This window comes from Caretta caretta, chromosome 19, assembly GCF_965140235.1.
Source record: "Caretta caretta isolate rCarCar2 chromosome 19, rCarCar1.hap1, whole genome shotgun sequence".
Lineage (NCBI taxonomy): Eukaryota > Metazoa > Chordata > Testudines > Cheloniidae > Caretta > Caretta caretta.
In genome coordinates, this window is record NC_134224.1 from 4,628,589 (window position 1) to 4,642,345 (window position 13,757).

Genomic DNA, 13,757 nt, shown 5'->3' on the forward strand with positions numbered 1-13,757 from the left:
TAAAAGCAAGCTGGGATGAAAGTGGCATCCAAAATTACTGATTTTTCCAATCTAATATTATTTATTTATTTGCTACAGAGAACATTTTCTGCCAGAAAAGAGTAATGAAATCTATCTCCCAAGCAAACTAGCTTCATCAGTTCTATTTTTCTGGGAGATTTCATCCGAGTCTCATACCAAAAAAATTGCTCTGCTTCCATGTCTGTACAGAAAGAAACTTCCCCTTTCATTCACTGCGTTTTCTTATACTTTAAGAATTCCCCAACATCAGCTGTAGACCTTCCATTACCCAACCGCTTTTCTGCCTGCCACCCGCAATAGTCTCCAAGAAGCAAAGAAAAGCCACATCTCTCTAGATTCCTAAGTGACCCTCACCACCTAACACTCTAAGTATGGATTTTAATGGATTTTAGCCTCATCATAATCTGAAGAGGTAGGAGAGTATTCGCTGCATTTTACAGATGGGGAGCTAAGGTACACAGTAGGTTAAGTGGCTTGCATAAAGTCACATAGGACGTCAATAGCTAAACCAGAAATTAAAGCGAGTTCTCTCGAGTTTTAGTCGATCAACTGATCCACTGGAGCATCATTACCTGGGGCTTGAGGAGCAGTAGGACTGGTGTAGATCTTGTAGGCCAGTTCTGTACCAGCCTGGGAGTCCCTCCATGCAGAGGATATTCTCAGGGGGGCATTTATGGGCCTTTGCGGCTCCTTTAAGCTGCTGAAGTATACTTGAAAATCAGGCCTTGGGTCTTCCCAGCTTAACAATGAAATCATATAATGACTCCGTAAAAGTTTGAGGCAAGGGGGCAGATTGCTTAGGTAATGTCTGTGAGTTCTCAAGAGCAACATCTCCACGTGTCCTCAGGGCCTACCCCAGTGTGCACCTCTATAAAGGAGCATCAGACGCAGCTGAGTTTGTTGACTCAGTTCTTTGTGGGTTGTTTTATATCTTCCCCAGCAGATTATTGTTAAACTATGGTCCAGACGCAGCATCTAAAAGAGAAAATAACTACAGTTGTGTGGAATGGGATGGCAGTTCAAGGGACATCTGCTTTTCCAATATAAAAAAGGATCTTTATTTCCACTTTAAAAGTGCCCATAAAAACTTAAGGATCCATGAGAGGCTAAGATAAAATGCCACAGTCCCCTCTATAGCATGTATGGAAGGATTTTTTTTTTAAAGTGCATTTTTAATTATTAAAATCATGAAAGTCGCATATTTATCACCGCAGCAGAGTCTTCCCGATGCTACAGTATTTTTCAGGCATGCAGTAAAGGGTCATTCCAGTTACAACCCAATTTCCCTTGTAGATAGAGGAGAGCCCTTTCCACAAAAATTAATAAATAAACTCCTGCAAATGAATCAGCTCATTATTTTCTGCAATTTAAAAAGGTTTCCTGGAGGAGCCAGGCAGGCGGGTAAATGACCCACACTAGCAAAGAAAAAGACACTTGTGGTTTCCGAAAAGCGATAGCAGCCTTAAGAAAAACAAACAAACCAACAACACAGATGAAAAATACCATCAGTGCTTCGCTGCCCTTAAAATGATCTGGCTGAGGATAAAGAATTCATCAGCTGCAGAGAATAGATATGAGTGCTAGGTAAATTACACACACACACACCCAGGGGGCAAGCTGGGATGACCACTCTGCTCCATAAACAGAGGCCTTTAGTACTTGAGCCACAGGTAATCTCTTTTGGCTGTTACACTACGTATGTTACGCCCAGTGAAGGCTGGTCAGCATGGGCAAAATTCTCTCTTGCATGCACATTTTATAATTTGCAAAATCATGGGGTTGTCTATTTTTTCCTTACTCTTCTCTTTTAATTCTACCCTTGAAAGCTGGAAAATGAAATATTTTCCTCTGAAAATACACACACACACACACACACCCTCTTGTTGTACCAAGCACACACTCATGTGTTGTCAAGCCATTGTTCGGAAGCGCACACCAGCTTGTAGCTTTCTCAGGGGAAGTGGCCTACCTGTATTTTTTACTTATTATGTTGCGGTAGCACCGAGAGGCTCCAACTGAGAGCAGGGTCCCCAGAGGCTGAACATACACATAGGAAGAGATGGTCCCTGCCCCAAAGAGTTTGCAACTTAAACAGAAAAGACAAAAAGTAAGAGTTAGGAAGTGTCATTATCCCCATTGTACAGATGGGAGAACTGATGCATACAGAGATACAGAGGTTGAGAGGAAGAATGGTACAGTGGTTTGGATGCTAGCCTAAGACTTAAAGATCTGGGTTTAAATCCCTGCTCTGCCACAGATTTGCCCTGTGACCTTAAGCTAGCCACTGCTCCTCATCTGTAAAATAGGGATACATAGCACTTATCCCACAGAGATGCTGTGAAGATGGGGGAATACACTGAAAAACTGAGGGGATCAGATAAAATGGCAATTGAGTGGCATACAAATACCACATAGAAATAGATTTGGCCAGAGAGACACAGGGAGTTATTAGCAGATCCGGGAACTGAAGCCAGGTTGCCTGCGTCCTAAGCACCGCACCAGCCTTCCTCCTGATCATCATGCCCACACTGAGCCCAGATTCCCAGTCCAGTGCCTTCATCGGAAGATCATATTTCCTCTGTTTTAAAACAGAATCAGCACATCTGTGAGGGGCAAAGCGCATGCACGGAGAAAATCCAGAGGAGACTGAGTTTCTAAACAGACCAAGGAAATAAAAGACTTAAAACAATGATCCTTTCAACACAAATCATTCCCCTTGGTGGATAAAAATTATAGCTTGGGAGGGTAATGGATGCAAAGCCAAGAACACGAGGCCTTCGATAAAGCATTTTTCTGCTCAGAAGTAAAATGCCTTTTGAAAAGATTAGTCTGAACTCATTTTTGCAGATAATGTACGTTACAGCTTTCCAAATGAATTTGGCATAAATATTTTACATGACACGATAATAAGCTTTGTGCAGAGAGCCTGGAAAATGTGGATTTTATTTACCATCATTCTGGAAGAATCAATTTCAATTGATCAATTTCTCAGAATCATTGTGCTTTTATTTTTTAAGCTGTTGCTGCTGCTGTTGTATTTAGTTTAGCTGTTAAACGGTGGAAATGGAAGTGGTTTCTTTCTTATATAAATAGTCCACTGCAGTCACTCTCTTTATGTCAACCAAGGGAACTGGCATAATATTTTGTAATAGAAGTGCAAGCATTCGAAAAGCTTAGAACTGACTAGGGAATCAATTCTGCAAAGTGCTCAGCAACCTCTCTGAAGCCACTATGTCTACACTGCAATGTAAACACAGGGTTAGTTGGGACTTGAGTCAGCTCACTCATGTTAGGGAAACCCTGGGCTTGAGCATCTACATTGTATTTTAACCCTACGTTAAGACTTTTCTAACCTCTGCATGAACCTTGGGCTCTGGAGTCCACACTGCAATGCACACACCTGGATCAAAATGAAGGGGGATGTATTGCAAATAATCTAAGAACATAAGAATGGCCATACTTTGTCAAACTAATGGTCCGTCAAGCCCAGTATCCTTTCTCCTAACAACGGCCAATGCCAGATGCTTCAGAGGGAAGGAACAGAGCAAGCAATCATCCAGTGATCCACCCCCAGTCATCCACTCCCCCTTCTGGCAGGCAGAGGCGAGGGACACCCAGAGCATGGGGTTGCATCTCTGACCATCTTGGCTAATACCCATTGATGGACCTATCCTCCAGGAACTTATCTAATTCTTTCTTTACCCATTATAGTTTTGAGCTTCACAACATCCCCTAACAAGGAGTTCCACACATTGACTGTGTGTTGCGTGAAGAAATACTTCCTTTTGTTTTTTTAAACCTGCTGCCTATTAATTGCCTATTCATCTACTGTTAAGACTGGTGTTAACTGGATCAATGTGGTCCAGTGGCTAGACTGCATGAGTGAGAATCAGGAGGTCTGGATCCCGGTTCTGATGGAGTCTGTGAGGGACCTTGGGGCAAGTCACCCCCCCGTGCCTCAGTTTCCCCATAGCTAACATTAGGTTGATGATGCTTACCAGACTTTTTAGAGACCAATTTCTATGGATTATGATGATGCCCATTTTACTGATGTCTCTGGTAATTGACCTAGACTTTTATATCACCCAAGGCCAGACAAACCTGGGTCACAGCTAGAAAAAGAACACAGGAGGCCTGATTCTCACTCACTTGCGCTAAGTAAATGCACATCCCTCCCAGCCTTAGTAAATGCCATTGCTTAAACAAGGATTGTTATGATGTTTCAACCTGTCTTGGCAAATGTCTAAGCAGAGAAATATGAACAAAAAGAGCCTGTCAGCTGTTTATAATGCCATCAAATTTAAAGTTTATGTTGTTTAAACATAGTAATGCTGGTCTCGATGGCTTATGCAACAGAGAGATTGGGACTGGAGAAGGGAAAGCTCCCAGTGTGTTACAGGAGTGGAGGTGAAAGCCAGGTGCATGAAAAGAAGTCAAACCAGCAGAAAGACACTGATGGGGCTGGGAAGGATGTAATTTGTCATTTTCAAAAAGGAATCCTAATGACTCAAGGTTGGGTAGGAAGAGAAATTCTTCAGAGAGACCACAGTCCTGCCACTGGAGTGAGCAGTGCTAACCACAGGGGTTCCAGCTGTGGCGTCCCTCATAGATCTGTTCTGGTTTTTCTGAAGAGCCAGGGTAAAGCACAATGGGCTACCCTCTTCCTTGATGTATAGAACTGAAGCTAGACAAATTCAGTCCAGGACAAAAGTTTTTAGCAGTGAGGTTTAACAACTATTTTGCATAACTTACCTACGGCCTTGGTGGAGTCTTCAGCACTTGGAGTCACATCAAATCAAGATTGGAGGTCTCTCTAAAAAGATAAGATGATGAGCTATTACCAGCAGGAGAGTGAGTTTGTGTGTGTGCGGGGGGGGGGGGGGGGGGTTTGAGAAAACCTGGATTTGTGCTGGAAATGGCCCACCTTGATTATCATGCACATTGTAGGGAGAGTGGTCACTTTGGATGAACTATTACCAGCAGGAGAGTGAGTTGGGGGGGGGGGGGGGAGAGCGGAGGGTGAGAAAACCTGGATTTGTGCTGGAAATGGCCCAACTTGATTATCATACACATTGTAAGGAGAGTGATCACTTTAGATAAGCTATTACCAGCAGGAGAGTGGGGTGGGAGGAGGTATTGTTTCATGGTCTCTGTGTATATAATGTCTTCTGCAGTTTCCACAGTATGCATCCGATGAAGTGAGCTGTAGCTCACAAAAGCTTTTGCTCAAATAAATTGGTGAGTCTCTAAGGTGCCACAAGTCCTCCTTTTCTTTTTGCGAATACAGACTAACACAGCTGTTACTCTGAAATCTAAAAAGATAGACACTAAATCTGCCATACAAGAGAGGGCAATTACTGCTTGAAATTCTATATCCTGTGGTATGGTGAAGGTCAGGCTAGATGATCATCAAGGTTCCTTCTGGCCTTAAAAATCTATCCATTCCATTGATTTCAATGACTACATCACTTTTCAAGAGGAGTAGACCAAGATTTTTTTTTAGAAAATGAGTGCTCTTGTGTGATGTGTCCTTAGAAACAGGAGAATCTCAACAGGGAGAGGTGCTTATCTTGAGATGTTTTGGTTTAGAAATCTCCTGCGATTCCATATGTCCATTACTTCCTGCCGCTGTTCAGGCTAGAAATATACACTCACTCATTAGATTTGACCAGCCGAAGCTTGGAATGGCAGAAGGCAGCCAAAACGGGTGGGAGGTATGTCACCAAACTCTTCTGAAGCTTTAGAAGGACTTGAGTTCCTTTTAGGCCCATTTAGATTTAGGCCCATTTTCATCCCATTCAAACCATCTTTCCACGTGCTAGCATAACCCAATGGTAAGGGTATGTTACAGGGCTCCATTTGGGTTTAATCCACAAGAGGGGAGTCTGTTACAGAAAGCCATGGCTCTAGCTCAAGCAGCTCTGGAGATCCCCAGTGTGTTGGCAGCTCTCACACTGGTTTATCCAACCGCCCCACTCTCCCAGCAAGCACCAGTGTTCAGAGAGCTCTAGAAAGGTGGTGGGGGATTTGTCTGCATCTTTCATTTGAACGATTTCCTTTAACAGCAGGAAAACAAAAGAAATACATGAAAGAGAAACATAAGAGAAACTGCCCTGGTGAATTGAATCCCAGCCCAGCAACACACTGCTCCCTTTTAATTCATTAAACCTGCATTTTTATTGCAGAGCCACATTAAGGAAGGAAAATAAAAGGCATTTTATGCTGCTGCTGCGTTTCACGGCTGCCCGCAGGGTCAGTTTTAATGTTCGCCCCTTTGCTTACCGTGTGCACAAGGAAGAAGTGAAAGAGAGCCCATAGATACTGCATTTAATGGCACCTAGGAATTCTTCCAGCACACATCCAGTCACACCAGCTTTTTCGACAGTGCTCAGGCTGCGCTCACAAAGCCAAAGCACGTGAGTATGCAAATAAATCACCATCCCCATAAAAAGGATCCTTGCCACAGCAACACCACCTGTAGGCAGCATGGTTCCAGAAGGCACATGGCAGCAGGGAGCTTTGGGAGGCACAGAGGGCATTTGCCCAATGCAGGGTGCTTACACTGGTGTGCGCTGCATAGATGGAGAGTACAATGAGCGGGGAGACAGAGGTCCTGGGTTCAATTCCCAGCTCTGCCAATGACCTGCCTTGTGACCTTGCGCCAGTGGTTTCTCCTTTCTGTGCCTCCGACTTCCTTCCCACCCTTTGCCTAATCAGCATGTAAGTGCTTTGGGCAAGGACTCTCTCCAACTGTGTGCGCATACAGCACCTAACACAATGAGACTTGGCCCTAATGGGGCTACCGTAATACACAATCATCATCTAGCCCACAGAACTAGCCACGGATAGTGCTATCATAGGACAAAAGCAAGGAGAGGAGGACGATGGGCTCACCTCCATCAGGGGAATGGAGAAAGAACGTAACGTCTTCAGACCCCCACAAAACTTTGGCTCAGAGGTAGTTAAAGTTTTGTGCAGAAGCTTGTGAGGGGAGGAGAACAGGACTGGCTCTTCTTTTACTTCCAGCACTAAAGGGTCCCAGATAACAGAGAGTAACAAAAAGCTGGGCCAGCTGCAGTCAAGTCAGGATGAATGTCCCCATGTTAGGGTGTATCTTGTGACTGCTCCCCTGGGGTCTCCCAACCCAGCTGCTTCACTCACCTTCAGAAATAACACACACCAAGCAAAGACGTTTTTCCTCACGCTCTGCACTGCGGAACCCATAAAGCCACAGGAGTTGGTAACCAGAGGAGTGGCTTCAATGAACCCATGGCCTCACAGGATATTGCGGGGTTCTGCCCAGCATGGCTCACTACGCTCGCTACTTAAGATTCGGGAGCCTTTTCATCAATACCACCAGAACCATAGCGTTCTCCTGTTGCCAGTCATTGCGATGGGACTCCTGGGTGGGAGTCTCAGCCCAGGGAGGTAGAAGAAAACTCTCACGAGCTTTCTGTGGGACAACTGCCAGAGCAAGACATGACACCCAAGTAGGCCTGACATTCCTTCCGGCAGAGACACTCATATTAGCATAAAAGTTGCAAGGATGCTAGGAATGGGTGGGAAGATAACCTGTCAACAATGCACTGGGTTAGCTGTGGGATGGAGAGAAACCAAGACGGGTACGAAGGAACAGGACAAGCTCCTGGTTTCCTGCTCTTGAAGAACTCCATCTACCTCTCCTTCAGTGGTACACCTAGGTCCTGACATCTGGAACCCCCAGAAGCAAAGGGCTGATGACAGCACGGTGGGGCGGTCTACCTCATTTGGAGTTGGAGGGGATGAGGGACATGGAAGTATGATCTCTCCTCGGGGCTGGGAACTAGGAAGGTGAAATCTTGATGACCCTTCTCAGCAGGATAGAGTTTTACATCCCAGTGTGTTCTGTAGACTTAAGTTCCAAGACAATGCATTATAAAATTGCTCCAGCTTATTTCTTGGACTCCCTGCAGGTATATGCAAAAGGGGCATTTTGCTGGAGATGGGCATGTGGTGGTAGGAGTAGGGAAGAGAGGCTGCTGCCTGACAGAGGATCTGGGATTGTCCCATATCTTCTTCCCTTTGGACAGCTGCTGTGATGGAAGCTGCCATGACCTTAGACTCCATAGGCAGGCTGATCCCAGGCAATCATGCTGCGGGCAGCTCTAATTCTTTGCACACTCCAAACTAGTGAGAAAGGGAGTTGGAGCCTCCTGTGGTTAACCAGAGCTGCCAAAAGGGCTGGTTCTGAATTGTTTGTTGTGGGAGTCATCCCCTTGCACAATTATGAATTGCAACATCCTCTCAGACATTTCACAGGCTTGCCTGGTGTAATTTCTCTGGACTCAATAGTTACACCACAAAAGAATCTGTCCTATAGCAAACTAACTCCCTTTACTCCACAATGCAGGGTGGATTATTACAGTCTTACCTGCACACCGAGATTGTAGGTCTAAGAGAGATCTTCTTTATTGTCTGTACAGCACCTAGCACAGTAGGGCTTTGCTTGGCCCTTCTGTCATGGAAACAACAGATTATAAAACGTGGGGCCTGCTGCAGGACTGCTTTTATAGGAAGATGCTTTTCTAACATTGGCTGGCTTTCTTGAGTTGTGAATGGGCTCTTTAATCAATAATGTGATGTGTGTTTGGACCTGATCTGGTTTTGGGTTGCATTCTGGAAAGAGAAATTTCATCTGTAACTTCCCCCCGCTCCTTAATTGTTCCCTCTTTGCAGAAGGAAAAATATTTGAAAAAATCTGAAACTTTGAAAGCAGCTCATTTCTGGTTCTGTATCTCAGGAGCCCCTTGATGGAATGGCCTCAATTTCCCCTCCCGCCATAAATTCTATCCGGGCCCTATCAACTTTCAGGTTCATGTGTCCCTTTCTGAATATTTTAAACAGAAAATAAGGTCTAGCCTTAACAGACGAATTAGCAGCCATTCCATAATGCCCATCATTACGGTGTACCACTCCATTAATTGAATTTATTGGTGACATGGTTAGCTTGCCCCGCTGTGAGTCTATCTGTACTAATTTTACTGCAAATGGCTTAATCAAATATTAATTTTAAATGAAAGGAAAGGCTAATGGCAGTCCATCCATGTGATGTGCATCACATCAACACGGCTGCCAGCCTAGTTCTCTGGTAGCCCTGTTGCTATATGAACAAAACTCCCTCTACTCCTTGTTTCGCAATTGAGATTCAGATCAGGTTCATCAAAGGGGTTATCACAAACCTTTTTGGAGAGCCTGGAAGTCGCTCAGAAACCAAGGTGACACGCCTAGAATTAAGAACCTCAAAAAGATGTAATTTGGAAGCTTAATCAGGGGAACTCAGCAATTTTGACTGAGTTTCCCTTTGAGATTCTAACTCCAAACTCAGAAGCAAATGTCAGAGACTGGGAACCTCACACCAGTCAGAAGTGAAGTCACAACCCCTGCAAAGTAAAACAGGCAAGGTTTAGCTCAGCACCAGTACATGGCAGAAGGAGCACAGCTTGGTTCTCTGATGCTGGTTTGAAGCCAGCTGGGCTGGCAGTTAAACCAATTTTGGGTTGAGCTTGTGAAGTGAGGCTGTCATGGAAGAAATCAAAAGAGAATTGAAATGGATCTTCCAGAAGAAATGTCTATCCATAACTCAGCTCCCTTCTGACTTCTTTCTCTGTGTCTGCTCATTAAAGAAGCTTCAAGTGACCCCCTTGTAAAACTAAGATCAATGGAACAGCGTTTGCAAGAAGCTGGGATATAATTAACACATGCTCATCAAAATTTAGGAGTAATTTCTATTACCTACGTGTTGCCTCAATCTTTGTAGGTTCCTACTGGTTTCTGCAGTTCTGTTCCAATTCCTGTGCCTCTTGACAAAAATCCATCAAAACAAGTTCCAAGTAACAAACCAAACTGAGGGAGCTGTCTCAGATTGCAATCACACTGTTTTACAAGTGGGACTACAGAGCTGTCATTGTTGTCTCTTTGATGGATGAGTCTTGATCAGGGCCAGATTCTGAACCATCATCTTCTTTCTGCAAGACGACAGTTTGAAAATATCCTGGTCGCCGTTTGCTATAATTCCTGGATATGCTGATGTGACAACAGCCCATGTTTAGTATTCACAGCTGCAGAGCCAGAGCTGGGGAGACAGAATATTACTCTGATACAGGCATGCTTTTACGGGTGCCTATTTGCTGGTTATTATTAGGTGCAGTGGTGTGTTGTGGTGGGGGGGTGTTGGCAGACTCATGGAATTTACTCCTTCAGAAAGCAGTTCAAACCAAGATGCAGCAAGTATTTTAATTACTCTTTTTTAAAAACATTGTTTATAATTTCTATTACAGTAGCATGTAGCAGGGCCAATCAGGGGGCAGCTCTGTTTTACCTGCAGTCCCTGCAGCATTTATAAGCAATCACAGTCTCTCCTTAGCCTCTGCTCCACCAGAAAAGTCCAAAAATGACACACCAGCTTTTGAGATATACATTTCCTGGCACTGTCTTTGCTACTAGACCCCAATTCAGTCAGTCAATGGCAATATTCATATGTTCAAAATTAAGAACATACTTAAGCACTGTGCTGGATTGGGGCCCTATTTCCCCAAATCCGGTTCTCGGTCGATTCAATGGCAAGATTCCCACTGTAAAGCATTCTTCCTCAAAGCAAAGTGGTACATGCAGAAATGACATTGCAACGCAGAGTTTGGCGTGCAAGTGGGTAACATACCCATGCTGTATCTGGTATCACACAACACAATTTCATGATAAAATTGCTCATTAATGAAACAGTGATATTTTGCCCTTATACAGCACCTTCCACCCAAGGATCACAAAGCTCCTTGCCAACTTTAATGAACCAAACCTTGTGTTGTCCCTGTGAGGGAGGGAGGCATCTCCATTTTTACAGATGGGGAAATGGAGGAACAGTTGAGATGACTCCTCTAAAGCTTTGTGGCAAGACACCTGTTGAACTGGGAAAACAAACCCAAAGTTCTGACATTCTATCCCCTGCTCTAAGCCGTAACACACTATCCCACATGCATTTTATGATGCTTACCCAGATTTTCCTCTTTGCATACTGCTATGGCATATTTTATTTCTCTCACAGCCCTAGCCTAGGCTTAGCCAAGTCCCCTCCTCTCATTATATCTCATTTTAGAGATAATAATCCCTTTATTTATGGAGAAAACATTGCAGGCCATAGCCTGTAACCAATACTGGAAGTGACCTGCATCTAATCCAGTCCTCACACCCAGTCAATGTACAGCAGGGAGGGTCTTCACTTTTCACAGCAGAGTCCCACCAAATTAAGGGATTGGTTGTGCACTTTAAGGCATCATTCTAGCAAGCTCCATTCAATTCCAAACTCAATTTAAGATGCAGGGGGTAGATGTAATGCACTAGCAAACTGCACAGTTCAGCCATTGCGATAGCCAATTTGAATTTTATTATCACCATTTATTTGCATTACAATAGAGGAGCCTAAGTAAATTAATGTTCATTTTGCTTTCTGCTTTGCTAAAGATCATAAAGAATCCCCTTGAGTGTAACAATTTGGTTAAATTCTCACATTTGCTGCAGCTGGCCTCTGCCTGCGCTCTTCAGCAAAATGGTAAATAGGGCTTATCATTAATAAATTGGGTTACAAAAAATAAAAGCAAAGAAGGGAGAAAAAGATACTTTACTGTTTGTCTCAATATTTTATTCATGCAGGTTTGCAACTACTGGCCTGAGATTGCCAAGAGCCAGTTATTGTTCAAACTCTTGACTCTCCAGCCTACAGAAGCTACCACCATTGAAACAACAAGAAAAGTAGACAAAAGGCAACTTGTTTCTTGAAAGCAATTCTATTGGGTAATAGCCTTGATAACAAACACCCCCAATATGATTTTGACTTTAGCTCAAGTGGTAAAGTTTAGTTTATAGTACAGAAAGTGCTAGGTTCAATCCTCAGTGATAATCTAGGCTATGGGTTTTGTCTAGATATTTAGGGGGCGGGGGGATAAAATCGGTTAAGAAAAGGGACCCAGAACCTCATCTGGTTCTGTGCTGATTTACACCACGTGAAGATCTGCCCCAGAAGACAGCTGGTCAAAAAATATATTTTATTTTCCATGGAAAGTTTCAAAGAATTCTACCCCTGCCCCCATGGATTTTTAGGGTTTCAGTGAAAAAATGAAAACTGAAAAATTTTGCAAAAATATGAAAAGTTTTTTTTCCTCTCTCTCCTTTTTTTTTTTTTTTAAAAAGCCATTTTTGTCCCCTCCCGAAAAGAAGTTTGCAGGAAAAAAATTCAACCATTTCTTCCGGGAAGGTGAAAGTGGAAGTACCCAGAAATGCTGCAATTCTGGAGATGCACTGGGACTTGTTTGCAGATGAGTAAGAACTGGGTTTTCATCCGCAGTGGGGGGAGGGGGAGTCAACACCCACGGAGGTCCCTGACCACCCATGCTTTTGTATATGGCTAAGTGGGACTAGGGTCCTGGTTAAAACAATAAGGGAGTGTAAGTGGGACCCAGATAGATGGAAAGGGACAGACTGGGCCTATTGATCTGAGAATGGGATTAAGAAGCCTGCTATGGATGTAGCCCAAAGAGAATAGTGGAGGAATATATGGAGCAGATGATTCTCATGAGGTTTCAAGTTCAGAAAAGCATCCACTGCAAAAAAAGTCTGCAAAATTAGACCTGAAATCTCATCTCAAAACCTGAAGAATGATGCTTTCCATTGAAGATATGAACAGTGGCCTCACGGGGTTCTTATTTGTCAAAGCTAGTTCACACACCCCTAAGAGAGACAGGTGCACACACATGGTCCCAAGCGATCTCAGGAAAACCACACCCAGAGATGAATCTGGTCTCATGTACACAATAGCACTATTATGGTAGGCTGCGGTACTCCACCTAAGGTTACACTCGGTAAGACCATATTAAATACAGCACAATTGCTGGCTATGCACCTGTATATTACGTAAAACCTATTATATAGTTACTAAAAGTAATTACCCTGTAAAACAGTGCTCAAAATCACAGTAATATGCATGGTATAAGTGATACATTAGAGACAACCCAATAGATAGAGCCCTAGAGATACTGTAGGCAGACACATAGATCTGGAAGCTGGTGTTAGGTGCTATTTACACTGAAACTTGTTACTACCACCAGGATTACTTCTTCTCTGGCCATAACAACAGGCTGCCTTGTGATGCATAGGATTAATATTGAGTTATGTAGCTCACGAAAGCTCATGCTCAAATAAATTGGTTAGTCTCTAAGGTGCCACAAGTACTCCTTTTCTTTTTGCGAATACAGACTAACACGGCTGTTACTCTGAAACCTCTCATGGGATAGTGTTTTGAGGACAGGTAACCATAGTTAGCAGTTGGCTGTTAGCACAGATGGCTTTGTAATCACACAGTGACCTATTCTGCAGTCTGTGCTTCCCCTTTATAATCAAACTGATGTTTGCATTGAGCAAGAGTTGCCTGTTCAGGCCAGGAAGTTTAAATGAGTAATTATACTGTAGCTCCACGGTATTTATCAGGCTATTAAATAATCAATAGTTACTTTGTAAGAGGGCTTCCTATTACCTCTGTACAGCTATATTCTGCAAGAGCCCTGAAACCCAAATGTCACAGCAAACTGCTTCTTACTGTATGCAGACTAGAACACTCCCAACTTGCCCTCAAGCCCTGACAGGATAGCCTGTTTTAATTCACTGCAATACCACAAAATGATGCAGACTCATTTTATGATGAGAAACCAATA